Source organism: Pinus tabuliformis, chromosome 9 (genome assembly GCF_031772625.1).
Source record: "Pinus tabuliformis cultivar Carrire ecotype Pingquan chromosome 9, CPIR1, whole genome shotgun sequence".
Lineage (NCBI taxonomy): Eukaryota > Viridiplantae > Streptophyta > Pinopsida > Pinales > Pinaceae > Pinus > Pinus tabuliformis.
In genome coordinates this window covers 244,965,784-244,986,475 of record NC_142307.1, presented here as the reverse complement: position 1 = coordinate 244,986,475, position 20,692 = coordinate 244,965,784, and the positions used below count along the sequence as shown (strand labels likewise).

The 20,692-nt window shown below is 38.3% G+C and overlaps 1 pseudogene; it reads left to right on the top strand.

The window, feature by feature from the left end:
• The first annotated feature begins 4,843 nt into the window (after positions 1-4,843).
• On the top strand, positions 4,844-15,676 carry LOC149148100 (uncharacterized; annotated as a pseudogene).
• The last annotated feature ends 5,016 nt before the right edge of the window (positions 15,677-20,692 follow it).

The following is a 20,692-nucleotide window of genomic DNA, read 5'->3' as shown; positions in this document are numbered from 1 at the left end:
TGCATGCATGTTATCACAAGAACGCTGAGAGCGTACCCATAGTGCTGGGCTATAATGCTGGGCGGCGAAGTTATGATTCGGCTGTGTGTGGAGTCAAATATATATAGGCCGCTTGGTATAATTTAACTGTATGGAGTGAAATATATATATATAGGCCGCTTCCACATCTATCTCATCCTTTCTATTTAAAAATACACAGCTCACCACGTGCCCTCTTCAATTAGCATTCGGTCACATAGAGAATGTTGGTATGCCTGTAGGGTATATGACAAGGTAGATGTGTTGGTAATGGATATGGATAGGTTAATGTAGGGGAATGATGAGAATTGGTGGGATAAGGGTGATGGATTGATGTATATGGGTGTCCTTGAAATCAATTACAACAGCTTATAGTCACCAAAGTTACATTAAAAACCAATCTAGGAAATTAAATGCTTAAGAACAGAAATACATTACTCCTTTGTTGATCATTTGACATGCTGAGTTGCTAATTCTTTTTTACTGTTCTTTTTGACAGGTCCTCTGAGGGAGGTTGAATGCACAGGTCTTTTGAGAAATTTTTTTGAAGATGTAACAGGTCCCTTTGAAAAAAATTGAATGTACAGGTCCCTTAGAAAACTGAATGTAACAGGTCCTTTGATTTTGAAATTGAAAGGAAATGAAATTAAGGCAGTGATACTGCAGCTAAGGGCTGCAGTATCTCAACCTCTTCTTGCTGAGATAGTGTATGGAGAAAATCTTGCTTGTTGATGGGCTTGTTGTACAGCTTCAGGCGATGACCATTGACTGTGAAGGAATGACCTTCGCCATCAATAGTTTGGAGTTTTACTGAACCATTGTCATAAGCCTGAACAATTTCATAGGGGCCCATCCAATGAGTGGTGAACTTAGCTTTATGATCCTTGAATTTTGAATCAAAAAGCAGAGCCCAGTCACCTTCCTTGAAGTGCTTCTTCTTAATGTGTGAATCATGCCATTGCTTCCTGTGCTGTTGCATGAGGGTGGTGGTTTGTTCTGCTTGCTGCCTCATCTCATCCAGCTGGTTCAACTGCTGGATTCTCTCTTTTTGTGCTTGATCCAAATCAATTAGTAAATCTGCAGCTAATTTAAAAGTGTGAATTTGGAATTCAATAGGAAGCATGACATCCTTACCATACACCAATTGGTATGGTGTAAATCCGGTGGTATCTTTCCAAGTAATCCGGTAAGCCCAGAGTGCCTCTTTGAGCTTTTCTTCCCAGTTTTTCCGGTTCATTGCAACAGTTTTGGTAATGATCCCCTCCAAAGTCTTGTTGGTTGATTCCACCTGCCCATTGGCCTGTGGATGGTAGGGGGTACTTTTCCTATGCTTTATTTGGTACTTGTCTGTGATGTCCTTCATGAGCTTTGAGGTGAATTGAGTGCCTTGATCAGTGACAATTTCTCTTGGCACTCCATACCTCACAAAGATCTCATCAAAAAGGAAATTGACTACTGTGTGTTCGGTTGCCCTTACCAGTGCTTTTGCTTCTGCCCACTTGGTGACGTAATCAGTACATACTAGGATGTACTTCTTACCATTATAGGTTGGGTTGATAGGTCCTATGAAGTCCAGAGCCCACTTATCAAATGGTTCCAAGTGAACTTGGGGCTGAAGGGGCATCTGATCGGTAGCTGTTGGTCTGCCCATTCTTTGGCAGCTGTCACAACTCTTTACATACTTCTTGGCATCCTTGAAAATGGATGGCCAGTAGTATCCAAGAGTACGAACTTTGAAGGCTGTCCGCTTCGCTGCAAAATGGCCACCACATGGTTCATCATGGCAAGATTTTAAAATGTCAATTACCTCATCATTTCGGACACATCTCCTAATGATCATATCAAAACCAGTGTAAAAGAGATCGCCATTAAGCCATGAATATCTAGCACTTTGTTTTATCAGTATTTTCCTTTCCTTTGCAGTGAAATGTGGAGGTGTTCTACCTGTAGACAAGTAATTAGCTAAATCAGCAAACCAAGGAGTTACTATGGAAATTGCAAATAAATGCTCATCCAGAAAAGAATCCTCAACAGGAACAATCTCACCTGGATTTTGCAGTCTAGACAGAAAATCTACCACCTAGTTTTCTTTGCCTAGTCTATCTAACACTGTGATGTTAAATTCCTGTAACAATAGTAACCATCTGATAACTCTGCCACTAGTTATTGGTTTATTCATGAGATGTCGAATGGCAGAATGATCAATATGTACAAAGACTTCATAACCAGTTATGTAATGGCGGAATTTATTCACAGCATAAATGATGGCAAGTGTTTCCTTTTCTGTAACTGTATAGTTTAGCTCGGCAGGTGTGAGATTTTTACTAATGAAATAAATTGCATATGTACAAGATTCTTCTTTTTGGCCTAAGGATGCACCTATGGCAGTGTCAGATGCATCGGTAAAAATATGAAATGGTAAACTCCAATTAGGCCCTCTCAGGACTAGTGCGGTAGATAGTTTCTTTTTGAGTTGTTCAAATGCATGTTGGCAGTTCTCAGTCCAATTGAAAAGTACATCTTTGGCTAAAAGTTTAAACAAAGGTAAGGCTATCTTGCTAAAATGCTCAATGAATCTGCGGTAATAACTAGCATAGCCAAGAAAACTTCTTACCTCTCTCTGATTCTGTGGAATAGGCAAATCGGCAATAATCGGGATCTTGGCTGGGTCAACCTGGATGCCTTGAAAAGAGATATAATGGCCCAACACTATCCCTTCATTTAACATCATGAAGCACTTTTCGTTGTTGAGGGACAGGTTAGCTTCAATACACCTTTTCAAAACTCTCTCTATATTTTCTAATGCATGGTCAAAAGAATTGCCATATACTGAAAAATCATCCATATACACTTCAACACAATCATGAATCAAATCAACAAAAATAGCTAACACAGCTCGCTGAAATGTAGTTGGAGCGTTACAAAGTCCAAATGGCAAAACATTGTAGGCATAGGTGCCCCAAGGACAGGTAAAGGTGGTTTTGTCCCGGTCTTCAGAGGCAATCCAGATCTGGTTGTAGCCACTGAAACCGTCAAGAAAGGAAAATGATGATTTGCCGGCTAGGGTGTTTAACACTTGATCAATGAATGGCAATGGGAAGTAGTCTTTGAGCGTTTCTTTGTTCAGCTGTCTGTAATCAACACAGATGCGCCACTTGCCATTTTTCTTGGGCACAATAACCAATGGGGATACCCACTGACTGTCAGAAATAGGATATATAAAGTTGACTCTCAAAAGTTTTTGCAACTCTTCTCTGACAATGTCTTGGAGCATGGGGTTCATTCTTCTTTGCAGTTGCCTCACCGGTTTAATGGTGCTATCTGTGTAGATGTGGTGAGTGCATGTGTCGGGGTGAATCCCATGCATGTCAGTGTAATCCCAAGTGAAGGATTTTTGGTACTTCGTCAAGAGTCTAATCAATTTCTCTTATTGAGATGAGTCTAGGTGGTTGCCTATGTTCAATGTTTTCCCTGGACTGATCTCTATGACTTGACTCTGTGTATTGGTGATGGATTGAACTGGAAAGATGTCATGAAATGTAGATTGCAAGGAGTGGATAGTGCATGTTTCTTGAAAGTTTTGAGCCAGAAGTACATCTGCAGCATTATATTGTTCATTTCTCAAATTTTCAGATACATCAAGTTGAGAAAGAAATAGTTCTACCAAATCATTATTGTCTTCGTGGAAATCATAGATCTGGTCAATGCTAAAAATAGATTGTACTTCCTCCTTGTCATTAAATTTATCATCAAGCCACAAGTTATGTGTTACTGCAGGTGATTGTGCCGATGGATAGAGGGTGAGTTGTTTCCTTTCGGTCCCTCTAGAGATAATCATGTTACCTGATCGGCATCCAATAAATGCATCAGCAGTCGCTAACCATGGTCTGCCTAGAATGATAGGATGTCCTCCTAGATTGGATTTGGGTTGAAGGATTAGGAAATCCACTGGATACTCCCAAGAATCTAGTGAGACAATGATATCTTCCAAAATCCCCTCATGAATGACTTTGGACCTATCAGCTAGTTCAAGAACAATCGTGGTATGTTGCAAATTCATAAGCTGGAGTGTTCTCATGGTTTCGAGGGTCATGACATTGATTGCGGCTCCTAGATCTATCAAAGTGTTTGGAATCCGTATGTTGTTAATGATGGTGGTCACTTTTGGAATGCCCGGATCAACATACTTCTCCATGGAGATGGTATTGGTCATACGCCCTGTCAAATTTCCTAAAACATGAATGGTCTGAGGATCAATCCTCTTTCTAGCAGGTTTCTTGAGACACATGTCTTTGATGGCTTTGGTGTAGATAGGAATGTCATTTATAGCTTGCAGCAAAGGGATTTTTATGTAGACATTTTTAAGTTCATCCAAGACATCAAATTGTGGTGGAGGCAGTGGTGGTTTTACTCAAACGGTCTGGAAAAGGTGGTTGCAGTGATTGCATCTGTTTGTCCTTGGTTTCACCGCTTGGTTTTGTTTGAGTTGTCAGTTCATTTTCTTTTTCTAAGTTTTCTTCTTGCTGATCTGTTAGTGGAGAATCCTTCTGGAGCACCCTACCAGACCTCAGATTAATGTTTTGCAAAGGTAGTGTGGAGTAGGAGGTTCCTTCCTCTACATTATAAGCTCGCCTCTCTGCTCTATTGTTCGGATTTGGGACAGTTTGAGCAGGTATTTGTGTGGGTCTGGGAGGTTGTGGGTTAGTTGGAAATTGAAGTTGTGGTACATTTATTTGTGGAGGAGCAGGCAGGGTCTGTTGAGAGGGTTGGGGCTGATAAACAACTTGCTGAGGGTGTTGCTGATATGTTGGAGACTGTGATGGATATGGCTGTTGGTACTGTTGATATGGCTGTGAATAAGGTGGGTAGGATTGCGGATATGGATGGTAGGATTGGGAATACTGTTGAGACGGTCTCCATTGATTTTGTTGTTGGTTTCCATGTTGCCATGGAATAGGTATATTCCATGAGTTCTGTGCATACATCTGATCATACATAGGAAATTGCATATTTTGATTAGGAAACATACCTTGGGGTGCTTGCCTTGGCTGCCATGGTCGCTTTGCACCCATGTAGTACACGTTCTCCATCTCTGTGCTGGCTACCATGTTACAGTTCTGCAAAATTTTAACTTTAGGATAGTTAAACATATCATGATGCTCAGTACAGAAAGCACATACTTGGATATTCTCTAGAGGGCAGTCTTTTAATGCATGTTTCTTGCGACACTTGGGGCAGAAAATAGCCATGATATTGTCTTCTTCCTCCTGTTTCTTTTTGGCTTTTAAGGTATCAATTTGGTTTCCTAGAGTTCTCAACAAATCTGTTTTGAACTCTTCTAAAAGATTACCAATTTCAGCCCGGGTGACACTAGCAGAGGCAGTTTTTGTGACCCTAGATGACAAGGTTCTCTTTCCCATTTTGGCTTTACTTCTTGAATATTTTTCACACAGTTCAGCTATTTCTTCAAAGGGTAAGGCAGAGATGTCACCTTTGCCCATTAAGTTGAGATCATCCATGTATTCTTCCCGGATACCTTTCAAGAATATTATGCGGACTAGGTCAGGAGGCATTGTTCGGTGTTTAGATTTTTGCAAGTTATATACAAACCGTTCTAGATATTCTTCTAAGGTTTCATCCTCCTGCTGACTCATTCTAAAGATGTCATCTTTAGAGTCTTTGGATCTGCAATAAGGTTGATATTTCCTTAGAAATATCCTCCTCATGCCATCCCAATCTACTATGGCATGCTCACCTAGCCCCATAAACCATTTCAAGGTTGCTGCCTTTAATGTGGCTGGAAACAATCTGAGTCTATGAGCGTCATCCGTATAGCCATAAGTTCGACATACAATGTCAAACTCGAATAGGAATGAGTCCGGATCCTCTGAAGCCATACCATAGAAATTGGGTAGCACGGATGGGGGTATATTTTTCATTTTGATCTCCTCATCCTCGTGTGGTTCTTGTATAGGGAATTTAAAAGTTGATTCCTCCTCCTCTTGATGGGGAACTGATCCAGATCCCTCCTCAGCCATTCTAATTGGTTTCTTGGTATCTCTTGGTGGAAAAGAGAGAAAGAAAGATTGCTTGGTAGTGGTACTACTTTTCCCTTGTGTAGAAGATTTAGGAAAGTGTTGCTGCTGTGATTTATATGCAAATAGAGTTTCCCTCTCAGCAAGAGTAATGTGTTGTCCCGAATAAAAATTTTCTGCCAATGTTTGAATATCCTCCTCAGATGGTGTTGTATTGCCTGGAGAGTCTGCTCCTGATGATGATGGGTTAGTTTTGAGATGGTGGGGGGTTCTTACAAATCTCCCTTGATTGTCTCTAAGTCTAGGCATAAATGAACATGATTTCTAACTGTGTTTTTGTTTGTTTTTGTATATTGAAATTTTTTTCTTTTTGTTTAAATCCTTTACGTATGCCTCCCCGGCAACGGCGCCAAAATGTAGCGGTTCCAGCTAGGGTACTAGAATGGACTCTATATTTAATATCGACCGAGGTGCGTAAGCTTAGAGGCGTGGTCTAAAATATATAGACATAAAGAATCTCAGGCCAAGTGATTAGGATGTAGGATACAAGGCTTCTTTACGGAAGACCGGAATATGTAGCCTAACATTCACACACCTAGATTACTCTACTGATATGCTTGATTACAGTGCTTGTTGTGAGATGCATCTATCAAATCAAACCATGAACCTAAGTATTGTGTATGACTGTAACAATGATTTTAACCTCCTTACAGAGATATCACCCAGAAAACCCTTGTTTGGTAAACACACACAGCATGCAAAGATATTTACACTATCAAACTATATAAAGAGAACATAAATTAACTGTGAAGCAAAACAGAGTTTATGATAATGTCTCTATAAGTCACACAGGGATCAAATCCCTTACAAGGCTCCCTTCCAGATCCTAGTGTTGACCATTCAACATAACCATAAACCATTCATAAGCACACACCATAGACATGCAATGAAAATCAAAGGCTATTGAAATAAAAAACTATGTAACTGCTATGCAAACCATGAACTGTGTAAATCGAAAGCTATGTAATCGTACTGTGATGCAAACCATATGCTATATAAATCGAATCCAATATAAATGCTGTGCGAACATGTGATAACTGAAATGTAACAAAACAAATGAACAGTATACCAATCGAAGAACGCAGGGCCCGTCCGCGCCTAAGGGTATACTGGCTATAACTGATCAGCTATCAAATCAACGCAAGAAGTATACACACATCGTGACTATGAATAGGTCTATGTATTAACTTAAAACTCTATTCTGAGAAAAATGATTCAACAATTCAACAACTAAACTCTAAACATAACCTTGACTGTATTTACATATGCGTACGTACAACCATGTCATCGATACAATGAATGTACATTCGGCTGTTGCCGCTTTTATCACATAAGCCTTTTTAAAATGTTTCCATGCTGAGTGTTTCAAAAAGAAAAAAAGACTAAAATGAAAATGGAACAATGTTGTTTCTGCTTTTGTCTGTCAGAGTGCCATGCTTTGACTTGAGTTGACCGCATACATAGGAGGTTCGATTTGGCTGGGAGATAGGAGTTTGTCCATGCTTGGACATTCTGCTTTTTGCCCATGCCTTTCGTTCTAGCTCATCTGCTGCGCCACATGTCAAACGATAAGCTCATTACAGGATGTAGGTACTTCCTGTAACCAAGTCATCAAAAACTTCCAATTCTTGAACATAAAACCCCTAAATTAATTTCTATGCAATTTAATAACTATAAAACGATTAATAATCAATATTCAAGGATTTTGAGGGATATATGATGAAAATGTATGGATAAATGATATGTTTTTGGGAAGGAAAAAGGGTCTTGGGATGATACCAACACATGAGTTGTATGTCAGTGAATTAATTTGTGGATTATTTCACATATGTTTGTTGAATCTTGCTCTTTCATTCCATGCATAGCACTAGTTGTTAATTGTGAACTACTTTAAAATTAAGTTTTAGTACTCTTTTACTCTTGTATGTCCTATATGGTTTTTGCTAACTAATTTCTCTTAAGATATACTTAGTACTCTTATTCTTGTTCTATTACGATCTTGTATGTTGTATTGCAAGTTTATAATTTGTGGGTTGATTCATCCTCACTCTTCGAGTATTTCACACTCGCCTCGGATTAACATTTCTTCACTCGAAACCCAAGAAAAAGAAATAAATATGGTGGTAGATGAGCCCACATACTGAATGAGACTCATATCCCAAACAGTGTGAGGTATAAATGAGACTTCGCATTGGGGAGATCCCTTTACCATTGGTGGTGTGTTTTTCCTCGTCAACATAATGATAATATTGGTTTTGGATCTCAACCTATTTTTTGAAGGGTGTAGTTCTCATTAAAATCTAAAACTGACAATGTACCTAGGGGAATGGTTTCATTGCATATTCTAAATTGTTCATCTTGCCATCATGCTACATGCACATGTTGAGAAAATGTTCCAATTTTTATAAAAAATTATTTCATGAAATCACATACTCATGCCTAATGCCACAAATATAAGTTCATCATAAAAAACATATATGTTTAATTTGAACATGCAATAAGAAATAATGTGATGTTAACTTAGCTAGGACTTCAACAATGCAGTCTATTTGCTTTCTTTCCCACTATCTAGTTCATAGGTAACATATTTGAAGCTTTGTTTACTATCACCCTCCAAAATCCGTGCTCCTTAATTTTATGAATGCACCAACTTAATGATGCAAATCCATTGCACCTAGAGCATGTCCCATCTGAACAAGATTTTGCATAATATCTTTTATTCTTCAGCCTTGGATGTGTGATGCTATGAATAAATTCTCTTGATGAAAAATGTGGTATTTTGGATGAGAAATCCTACACAATGTCACGATGAAAAACATGATGAATGTGTAGATATGTGTCATACAAATAATCTATTTTTGCATGGTATTTACAACATGTGTTACGATCTATGCATGTTCTAACATACTAAGTTTTGTATTTCTCAAAATACCTTTGGTACAGGTTCAATTCCATGGGCTCTTTCTTGAATCTCTCATAAAGTTCTATTTGTGTCATGTCAAGGAAGTGCTTAAGGTGGGGTTAGTGGTATTCACAACATTTTTTTATTTTAGCACATATTTTTTATTGGATGAAGCCCTAGTATTTCCATGTCAAAAAATTTGTACTAGTTTCTTAACATCATAAATTAACTTCATGTGTAAATGAGAGGACCTACCTATGAAGGGACAATAATATGTTTTGAATGTGTTAACCTACCAATGAATACATGGTTTATCAATTTTTTGTTTCAAAGAGTTTTTCTTTTTCCATTTTAATTATGAGACGTGCATGATATAAAATGATGTTGCCTTGTGGACGTGTTTACAATATATTCTAATATTACAATATGAACCACATTATGATATTTTAAATTATTCTTTCCAATTGTATTGAAATCATCTTGAAGGTTTCTAGTAATGTGATTATTGGTGTTTGTACTTCTAACTATATTTAAGCCTAACATTCTCCTTGCAACAACTAAATAGTGTAATTTTAAGAAGGCCAAAAATAATTTACATTTAGTTGCATCACTTTTTGAATCAAAATATTCTTTCAAAATTTTATGGAACTACCAATAAATAGTTTGTTTATGTAACTTACCTACAAGGCATGCTAGAGAACTTTCATCCACCTGAATAAATCTATGAGTTCTTTGTCATTCACTTGAGAGCCTACGTAAGGAAGGTGAACACAAAGTGTCAATCCATTTTCCAATAGACTGTAGCACTTAATTCACCTAATTGTCAAGCTTGGGAGTGCTTTGGAGAGTTTTTCAGTTTATATTTTGAACATATAATTTTTGAAATTCAACTTTCACATGATGAGCCACTTCACCAAAAAGGTTCAAATCATTCAATTTTTTAGTTTCCACCACTAGATACTCAACATCTCAAAAAATTTAAATGTCTTCTTCCGCTATGTAATTTCTTGTTGATTGAATATTGGCCATAAGATAACTTGATGTTATAATTTGAATGGCCTCCATTGGATGCATACACTTCACTTGCAGCAAGAAACTAGAGTCGACCATGGAATTTGTTGTGCAATGATTGAGTTGGTCATGGGTGGATGCAAATCTTTTTCCATATCAAGTTTTTCATTTACTCTTAGGTATGCAACTTTTTAAAAGGGGGAATACTTCCTCCTAGAATTTTTTGATTGATTATGTAAGTTACCCATCATTAAAAGGTTCTAATAGATCAAGACTATGTCAAAAATAGTTAATGAAATCACTATAAAAAACCACCACTTGCAATAGAATGTTTTCCATGGTATTTTTGAATATGAGTTTTAAACATATGAGGCAAAATGATAGCAATGGAAAAGTGTGTTTCTTTTTTATACATGTATGAACATGCATGTGTTAATAATGTGCACAAGTTCTTGCTTCTATGCCTAGTCTCATCCAAGAAGGAAATGCCAACATGGTGAAGGGAAGGAATGGGCATGCATTAAAAACACATGCGCACATTCCTATCCCACTCTCATGTCAGAAGGAAGAGATATATGGAGGGGTGGACTAAGGAGAGAAAGAGATGGGGGTGGGGGTTAGAGAGATAGAGAGAGTAAAGGGATAAGGAAATGAGGACAGAGAAAATGGATACATGGAGGGAGGAGAGATAGCGATAATGGGTACATTGAGATATACAAGGATAATGGGAGAGAGAAAATTAGGGATAGGGAAGAGGGAGGGAGGGAGATATAGGATAGGGAAATGGAGATAGAAGGAAAAAAGGAGGGGGTTAGATAGATTGTGTTAGAGAGAGAGAGAGAGAGGAGGGGCAAAGTGAGAGGGATCTAGGAGGGAAACATGCAAGGAGGAGAGAGAGGGATGGATATAGAGGGAAAAAGAGGGAATGGAGGTTAGAAAGAGGGAGGGACTAAGGGAAAGGTGGAGAGTTAGGGTGGGAGAGATATGGATGTACGAGGGAGACACACAAACACACACACACACATATAGAGAGGGAGAGATGAGAGAGACGGAGAGGGGGGGGGAGAAGGATATAGATGAGGGAAAGGGGGGAGAGAGAGAAAGGGATATAAGAGAAAAACATAGAGAGATAGAGAGAGAGGCATATGGAGAGATAGAGGGAGTGGGGAGAGTTAGGGGGATAAAGAGAGAGAGTGAGAGACAAAGAGTGGAGGATTAGGGAAGAAAAGAGAGAGAGGGATATAGGGGGAGATGTAGGGGAGGGAGGGAGAAATTGATAGTGTGAGATGTAGAGGGAGGGAGAGAGGGAAGGGAGAAAAAGAGACAAGGGAGAGGGTGGAGGGAGGGAAGGAGAGATAGGGAAAGATAAAGGGATATAAGTGTAGAGAGAGAGAGAGAGGGAGAGAGAGAGAGAGAGAGAGAGAGAGAGAAATGTAAGTGGAGAAATACAAGGGGAGAGAGAAAATAGGGATAAATGAGTGATACATACAAATAGGGGGGATATATGGGGGAAGGAATAGATACATAAAGACAAACAAAAAGAGATTAGGAAATAGGGAAAGGGAGAGATATATACTAATATGGAGAGAGAGAGAGAGAGAAATGTAAGTGGAGAAATACAAGGGGAGAGAGAAAATAGGGATATATGAGTGAGACATACAAATATGGGAGGATATATGGGGCAAACCCTAATCTCCACCTACAAATATATGTGCGACTGCCTAACTGACAACAAGGACTTGAGGGGGGTCGATGTGACTGTTTTGGTGAAACTTGATCTGATCGGTACGACTGTTTTAGAAAAAACCGCATTGGCCGAGGATCAAAAGAAAAAATGAAAATTTCTTCAAGTAAAAACCAGACTTGCTACTATAAATTCCATACTCCGAGCAGTAAACTAGGAAAAGCATAAAACATTAGAGGGAAATGGTGATACTAGAAAAGTTCACACAAAACCATAAAATGACAATCAATCAAATAGAAGGATTGGCTCCCGAGCAAAGTCACCAATTTGCGATGTAGGTAAAATTCTAAGTGCGGACACAAAAAATTCCTCTAGCCTGAGAACCGGTATAGCCACAAACAAGACATTCTATGGAAGACTTCCTTAGGTTAGAACCAATTAAGAGGGCCTACCTCTTAGTACGTTATTTGTTTCATGACGACCTTGCTTCCTTGCTCCAGCTATTTTCCGCTCCTTCTTGCGAACACTTGAAACAAGTAGACAACAGCAGACAAAAACCGTGTTAATAAACAAATTGTATTCAACCTACTTAACAAGTCAAGAAACATTAAGCCATAAACATGTGAAATGACATCTTATGTAGGAAAGCAATCGATAGTTTCATATTTATTAAATCAAGAAGAGATTATAATTGGCGTCCTGATGTTGCTATTCTCCTCTAAAAAACCAGGGTTCCCACACACTTTTTCTAGCATTCCATGGATGGCCCCAACAATGATAGTCTCAAGGCTCTTCCCTTTAGGCTTCACACCAAACAAACTCACAATTCTCCCTTAAACACAAACTAGAGAGCTACAAAGTATGGATAACTTGTTGATTACTCTAGATAGAACTTAATTAGCACTAGCACACACACACTAGCTTGTACTTGGGAAAAGTGGAGGTTTATATAGCTTGAACGGATGAGAGATTGTTCCTCTTCTCATGGGAGAAGGTCTTATCTCTTGAGGTAGTTCCATCATAATAGGGTAAAGGAGCCCAATCTGACCTTCTCGACTCCATCTGGCCTAACCATTCACCAAACTTTCGTTACGAAGCTTCTAGAGCTGGAAGCTTTGGCTCCAAATTTAAAAAAAATCCAAAAGAGGATCAGTCTAACAGGGGAAAGGATTAGTTTCTCCAGTAGGCGTGAGGGATAGTTGTAATCCCTACATATCGGTGCAGGGAGGACACGGGTCATTAGCATCAGTCTTGTAAACTGGGAAAAACAGAAGATTTTGGGAAAATGATGCAAAGGGGAATTTTTCTTCTCATGAAGAGGGACACAATGGGAGTTTCTTCATGATGGGAAAGCATGAAGGGTTCACTGTAGAGGTCCTCTAGGATCAAGGAACGGGGAGTACAGGGACAGTGACAAAATGTTGTTTAACGATACTTCTATCTGAAGTATATTTTGTGTTGGAAGGGCTATGGTTATGATAAAGATCTTAAACATCTTGTGCACCCTTGGATACAATGTTGGATTAGGATCATGAGGCCTTAAATGACTTATCATTATATGATCTGATAATGGATAGGCTAGATATGGGTGCTAACACATGTTTTATCTTTTGAATGCTATGATATGGGTATATCTTAAGTCTTGAAAAGATGCAAAGTTATAAGTCATTATTTGTAGATCTATATGCAGGTTCAGCTCGGCGAAGGTGCATATACATGTAGATTCAGCACTTCCAAGTAGTGTATACTGAGGAAGGGCTTGTTGTTCAAAAATGACTAAGCTATCTTATTAGTGTTGCTATTTTACTATTGTTAGTAAATGATGTCTTCATTACATCTGAAGTTAAACTAATCTTATAACGAGATTGAGTCTGGCTAACTGTTTGATTGAGTAAGAAGGGTTTCTATTCATAAATCACTGATCAATCTGATTAATGCTACTACTTATCTGTTTTCTGTCAATGATGTCTTGATCTTGATTGATCTGGGTTAAATGAGCATGTTTGAAGTAGATCTGATTGAATGATGAAGCTGAATGAGGTTATGAATAGTGTTAATTTTACTTGTTGATCAGAAACAGTTATGGTTTTGGTTCAGAAGTTGTATGATTCAATATCTTTAGAGGCATACGTAGGTTGAGTTATAGAAAGTAATGTATCCATGCAGGTTGTCCACATTGAAGCAACGTATACATTCTGAGATATAATTTTTGAGGTTGCAGTTGCATCTGGTTGTTTATGGAATGTTTTGGGTTCAATTATATGTATTGGTTACACTGAACTGATTGTTCTAGTTAATTGGTTGAATTTTGATTAAGTTTCAGTTGATTTGGTTTTCAGTGATTGATTCAGTTGTGTCAGAAGTTTCAGTGATCAGTTGATTCAGATATTAATGATTTGGGTTTCAGTTATGTTAGAGATTAATGATTGAGTTTCAGTGATTGATGATTGGGTTTCAGTGATTGATTGATTCAGTTGTGTTAGAGATAAATGACAGTGTTGCAGTGATGAGTTAAAGTTTGATTTTTGATATTGAGCTTAAGTGTTGTTAATGGGTCCAATATGAAAATTTGATGAAACGTGGCCTACAAGTTATGATGTGTTGAAGCAGGTGGATCTAGTCTGAAATTTTGATGAAATGTGGTCCATGGACGATGCTGAGGGTTGGAGCCTCCAGTGAGGAAGTCGAAGCTTCCTACCAGTAGTAGCTAGTGATTAGATCAAGGGGTTGGAACTCCCTTCCAGTAGGAGCTGGAGAACGAGTGAAGGTTGTAGCCTTTTGTAGGTTGGTGCTTGCATACTAGTACAAGTTTATGCTAGCACAAGAACCAGGGGGTTGTGTTGGGCCTCTGTTTTGTCCTATTCTTACTCGGAATCTCTCATGTTGTTGTTTGACTAAATGATTATTTTCGAGAATATTCGTTACTTCCCTTGTTTTATGAGGATTAAAACATTATTAATAAAGGTTTGTATGTTGCAGGTTTAAAATTGGTTCGATCATGCCTTTATACAGGCTTTGGTCCTGCATTTACCTTCTTGGATAGTGTAGCAGATTCCTACACCATGCAACAGATTCTTGTACCATCCAACAGATTCTTGTACCAATTGGGATTCCTGCACCAGTTACAGTGGGCTTCCTGCACTCTGAAGAGTTTCTAGACTACACTCATTTTCAGTTCTCATCGACATCATATTGGTTTTTGTGTTACATGTGGTTGGAGTTTATTGGTGGTATAGAAGAGATGATCTATTGTATCCACTTGTTATGCTTCCTCCAAAAACAATACCACCATTTTGGCATGCACTATTCATCATTGTGGTCAATGATACAATGGTGTGGCAAGCTGCAATGGTTTTCAAATGTGGTCTTTTGATATATTATAAGAATAGTTGAGGCCGTAACTATCGGAAGTAGGGCCAGATGTTGACATTGGTTGAATACATTATGTTACTCTATCATGTATTGCTTCCTACACCTGTTTGGTATCGCTTCTTCTTGAACAAAGAATATGGTAGCATGTTTTCATCTCTCACAATAGGGTTGTACCTTACCTTTAAGCTGACATCAATTGTGGAGAAGGTGCAATCATTCTTTGCAGCATTGAAGGCACTATCCCGCAAAGAAGTCTGATATGGGTCATATGCTACTATAGAGGAGGTTCTTGCTGCTGGATACTTGTGCGCAGTTTGCGAGGAGAAAATGCACGCTCCCATATTATTATGTTATAAACATATATTTTGTCAGGAATGTGTCTCGAAATGGTTTGAAAGGGAGATGACATGCCCAATTTGTCATTATTTGGTAAATCTATCCGATTTGAAGCAGTCAGAGACTCTGTCAAATCGGGAAGATGATTTACAACAAAGAAATCTAACTCAGCTTAGACACTGCACAACATTGGTGGTTTTATTGGAGATTGTTGCTCTTCAAAGGACCAAATATTTATTAAGTGTGGGACAGTGTTAACTTGCTTCACAACTGAAGTACGCTTGGCTCCTAGAAAGCGCAATCACATGATGGATGCCACAACAAGGGGAATAAGCTCCAGGTCAGTGCAGTGCCATGAAAGAGGGAAGGGATCGAATCTGTTATAGGACTCCAGCTGGACCATAACGCCAGATTATCTGATACGATGCATTTCCACGTGAGAAAGAAACATGTGGGAATTTTTACCATCGTCCTTGCTTGCTATGACGACAAAGGTTTACAACCAACGTGATGATGCATCGTTGTGCCATCTGATGCGGAGTCATCGTTGTTATTTTTAGAATTAGAAAATGTTTCAAGCGATCCTAGTTTTCTGAGTAAATTAATTTTATTTGAACAAGAAATTCGAGGAAGTAGTTTGTCCACACACAACATCATTCCAGGAAAAGAGGAACGGAGTTCCAGAAATAATTCCTATTTCGACATTTAGTTACAAACTCCATTTTATTCCTAGAAACTTTTTAATATTCACAATCTGCCCCTCTTATATTTCGATTGGCTGTTAAAAGCCTTAATTTGTATTTTGATCCATATATAAGTTGAAGAGACTGCTTGGAGAGGGGGGAGTTACTCAATTAATAGATCGATCAATAGATACACGCACATATGCATGCACAGACACTGAAGAAATGTGCAGAATGGAGGAGAAACTGGTCTTGATGTAGCATCACGCAGTTATAACCAATGGATCACTTCTCCTGGTTGTTGGAGTTAAGTGTTTGTTTGCATAATGTAAAAGACTAATTTTAAATATTAATTGAAGCATTTCTTGCCATGTTTTGTTTATTTGTTTGTTGCATCTAATGATTTTAATTCTTGTGTGAACCAGGTTACTAATAGAGGGTGTGAGCTGGCTGGGTTGGCCACCAGACGAGATCGACACTGCTCTGCATCTTTTATATTAAATTTTATTTAAATAATTATTTGTTGTGTAAATTCTTATCATAGGATTTAATTACTTTCAAACCCTTTCCTCCTCCAAACTGATGTTATTTAATCAGGCATCAATGTTTTCCTTTCGAATGCAATATTGATTTGATTTTATGCATTAGGAATTTCTCTTGCACTCGAAATATTTCCTTATATCAAATAAGGATTGTGTCCCTTCAAAAAATCAGAATTTACAAGATCAGCTTATGCATTGACACTCTTCATTTATGAGCTGTAATGTGCAACTTGAAACCATTGAATTGATTCACATCCATTTAATTTATATTCCAAAACTTGAGATCGACTTGAGTGTTCATGGTTTCAAGGTATTAACGCATTTATTCAATCTATGCTTACAAGAAACCATATATTACTCAGAAGTAGAGATCACATATATATTTCTGTCATTTTAAATCATGATGCTTGCAGAGCCGACATTTATGAAAAGGAAACTACCTCATGTTTGAAAAATGATAATGTTTATTTTCCACTGTAGTTGTCTTTAAACTTCTGGACAATTTTACAAGATTTATTTCTAGGGACAAGGAAGGCGAGAGAATCTATATTGAATCCATTTCTTTCATAAGTTTATTTACATAGTAAATATTGCCAATGCTTTCAGGTTAATTTTACACAGAGGTAGATGTAGTAGAATTAGTGCAGGAAGAATGGTTTTTTATTTGCTCATGAATTTATTCCAACATTTATAGCCTTTTTGATATTGTGTCGGCACTGCTTGGTTTCCAGTTCTGATTTCCCTTCTGTTTGCTCATACTTAGAATTTCCTTTTGCATTGTTAAACAGTACAAGATATCCTATTATTTCATGCATGATTTTAATTGTTTGGATCGGTGTATCACGAATTCTCTTTTAGTGCATGATTTCATTTATTGTCGAGATTAATGAACAAGATAGACTAGAATTTATTTTGCAGGTTTTCAGGGGCTCTCTCTCACATTTCCAGTGCTTCATCTCGATGTTCGCAAACTATCCAGATTGACAATTAAATGTTAGTACATTTATAGACCCTATACTACAACAAAAAATTTTGCGTCATTGTTGGGGAGGTGCTTAAGGGATTGACCTTGGTGACCTGATGCATTTGGTTTTTTTCCTTCACCTAGTTTCTCTTGCAATTTTATGTTCTTTGAATTTATTTCTTTCCTTCATATCTACGTTGCTTTAAGGTTTCTCATTTTCTCTCATGTTGTAAGAACCCCCCCCTATATATATATATATATATATATACATACATACATTATTCATGTGCTAACAAATGTACTAGTTGGCTTGTTAAAAACATGAAAATGGTATTTTGAGGAATCATTCAAATGAGGAGTTTTTATGCTGCTACAGAGACATAAAATTCATCCAATGAAGAATTAACAAGTGAAAATTTTAATATTTTTCTTGAACATAAAAATGATATTATTAAATATTTGATTTCAAAATTGGATGATTTGCAGGAAGAGCAGAAGAAGGATGATAAACCATTTCTTATCTTTTGCGCCAACTGCAAAAAGAAACACTTTGGAAAGTGTCCACTCAGTAGCCTGAAGGTTTTCAAAATTTGTGAAGAGGATCATCTAACAGAATGTTGCCCAGCACTACCAGGATTACTAAAGGCACTCAGGAAATCAAGTAAGGAATCAAATCGACTACCAGGTATAACTCAAAACCCATCACCATTTGATACTTGGAATAATGTTTATTATCTTGAGCAGACTCCTCAACATGTTTATAATCTTGCAGTTTCATGGAAAAATTTTAATCCTCCTCCAATTGAACACCCTGCTTCATGGTCGCAGTGGCCCTCTCCTTGGCCCTCATCCTTGAGCCAGATATCTCCATGGCCTAAAGAATGGTTTGGATCCTTCTCTCTAGGGAAATCTCCCATGCAAATTCAATCATATGAGCACCAAAAATAATCACAATTTGTTTCCAATGCACCATCAAGTCATCCTCCTGCATGTTCCCAGTTACATGTGAAACCTTATCCTAGCCTTAATCCATATCCTAACCCAAACACTAGTCCATACCCTTATCCATACCCTAACCCTAGTCCATACCCTTATCCTAGCCTTAATCCATACCCTAGTCCTAACACAAACCTTATTCCATAACCTAACCCTAGTCCATACCCTAATCCATGTTACTGGGAAAAGTGTCTATTTAGAACTGCTCTATCCCACTAAGGTGTGACAGCTGCCTTAGAAACAAACAGAGAAAAACTACTTTTGTATTTCCTTTATGAATTATAGATAGAGAGGAATAGAAAGAACCAACCTGTGTCTTGCGCTAATCCTTTGATCCAATCCCTCTCTTCTTTGATAGTCTCCAGCGCCCTGCTCCCTTGCTTGCCCAGCTTCACAAAGTACCTGTAAGATCACAGAAGAAGAGCACTATACAAAGACATGGATCTATATTCATAAACAACTTAGGATCAGATTTAAGTTAACCATACAAAATGTAACAAGCATCAATGATACAAAAGCATGGAGGAAAACTCAAATAGTTTTTATTGATAAACAAGAAAAGATCCAGGAGGAGTTACAACCAGTGGTTCCGACCCAGCATCAACCTCCCAGCAAAGAAGCCCCTCTTCACCTCAAACAAAGCATAATTCACCCAACAATCTGATGTTTGTCTCTAGAAACCAACAGCAATTCCTTACAATATGCAAAATTCCAGCCTCTGGATCTCTAGGATGAGGGATCCATATATAGATATCTGTAAGGAGGATGAGTCAGCTTGTGATTTGATTAGTGTCTTATTTCTGTCAGTTCTTACTTCCACTTGGAGACTGAGGGCCTCTTACTCATCCTTGGTCGAATTCAGTGAGGCAAGTGTCACAGGAGAAGATTCTGGAATCTTCCATTGCCTTTCCACCTCGCGGAATGACACTGCCATTTGTCATTTCTCGTCCATCGCACCCCACAGAAGGGACTTTTGAAATGCAACGCACCCTCACAGTGTATTTAGGTGCAATGCAACGCACCTAGCTAGTGGAGCAGCTGAAATGATCCTGTTTTGACCAATTCTGAGCATTTATGGTGGAGAACTTCTGGGAGAAGCTGTAATCTGTTGACCTTGTTCCTTTAGGGGTTATAAAAACACTTTTAGGGACTTAGGAGCCCTTGGTTTATGGACATTTCATGCTTGGAGTTGTAGGGCACAAAAATGTCTATAACAGTTGCCCCCTAAGGTATGAGGTCGTTAACCTTTTGGTGTCGGGTGAAATGCTTTATTATGAGGATCCGAAGTTCTTTCAATACTGGGAGGAGACCTGTAATAAGATACAATACAATACATTATCTTCATACTGTTCTCATGATCTAGCTGAGGCGGGCATTCCCATGCTCAGCTTTATAAATTCATTTTCATGTACATAGGACAGACAATCGTCTGAGTGTAGACTGATGATTCTGATAGAGCCATCATCCTTTTGGTAGGATGATTATCTGTGCTGCAATGTTGTACATTTAATGTCTTTATTTCCCTGAATATATATCGCAGCCCGGATGGATGAAACTAGATCTGGGGTCTTCAATCTCGTCCGATCTTCACTCGAAGTACAAGTCGATCCATGTGAGAAATGTTCTGAAGTTGAGCATGGAAAGACATCGCTTGATTACCAGTCAATGATGTAAATTGTTAACAAGCGCGAGAGGAATCACCGATAATGACAATGATCCTCAAGGTACTGCAGTACAATTCACGTGGTGTGAATAAAGGACTTGGCGTCAAACACCACGAAAAATATTTCAATCGAAGGCCATTGATGTAAACCTGTCGCCGGAAGTGAGAAACCTGCCATTGATGCATGCAAGCTTCAAAGTACTGAATGGGGTGTTCCTAGATCAACTTCTTGGATAATGAGCTGATGTCGACAAGAAGTGATTCGTCACAGGAGGGCCTTAATGAATCCCACATCAATGACATGGAACGAAGCAAATGATTTTGATGGAGGTGAAAACGATATGGTGATATAAGGTTCAGGGTGGTGGTCATGAAAGAATGGAGTATAATGTATGGTAGTGGGTGAGACACAGGTGACTTCTCTGG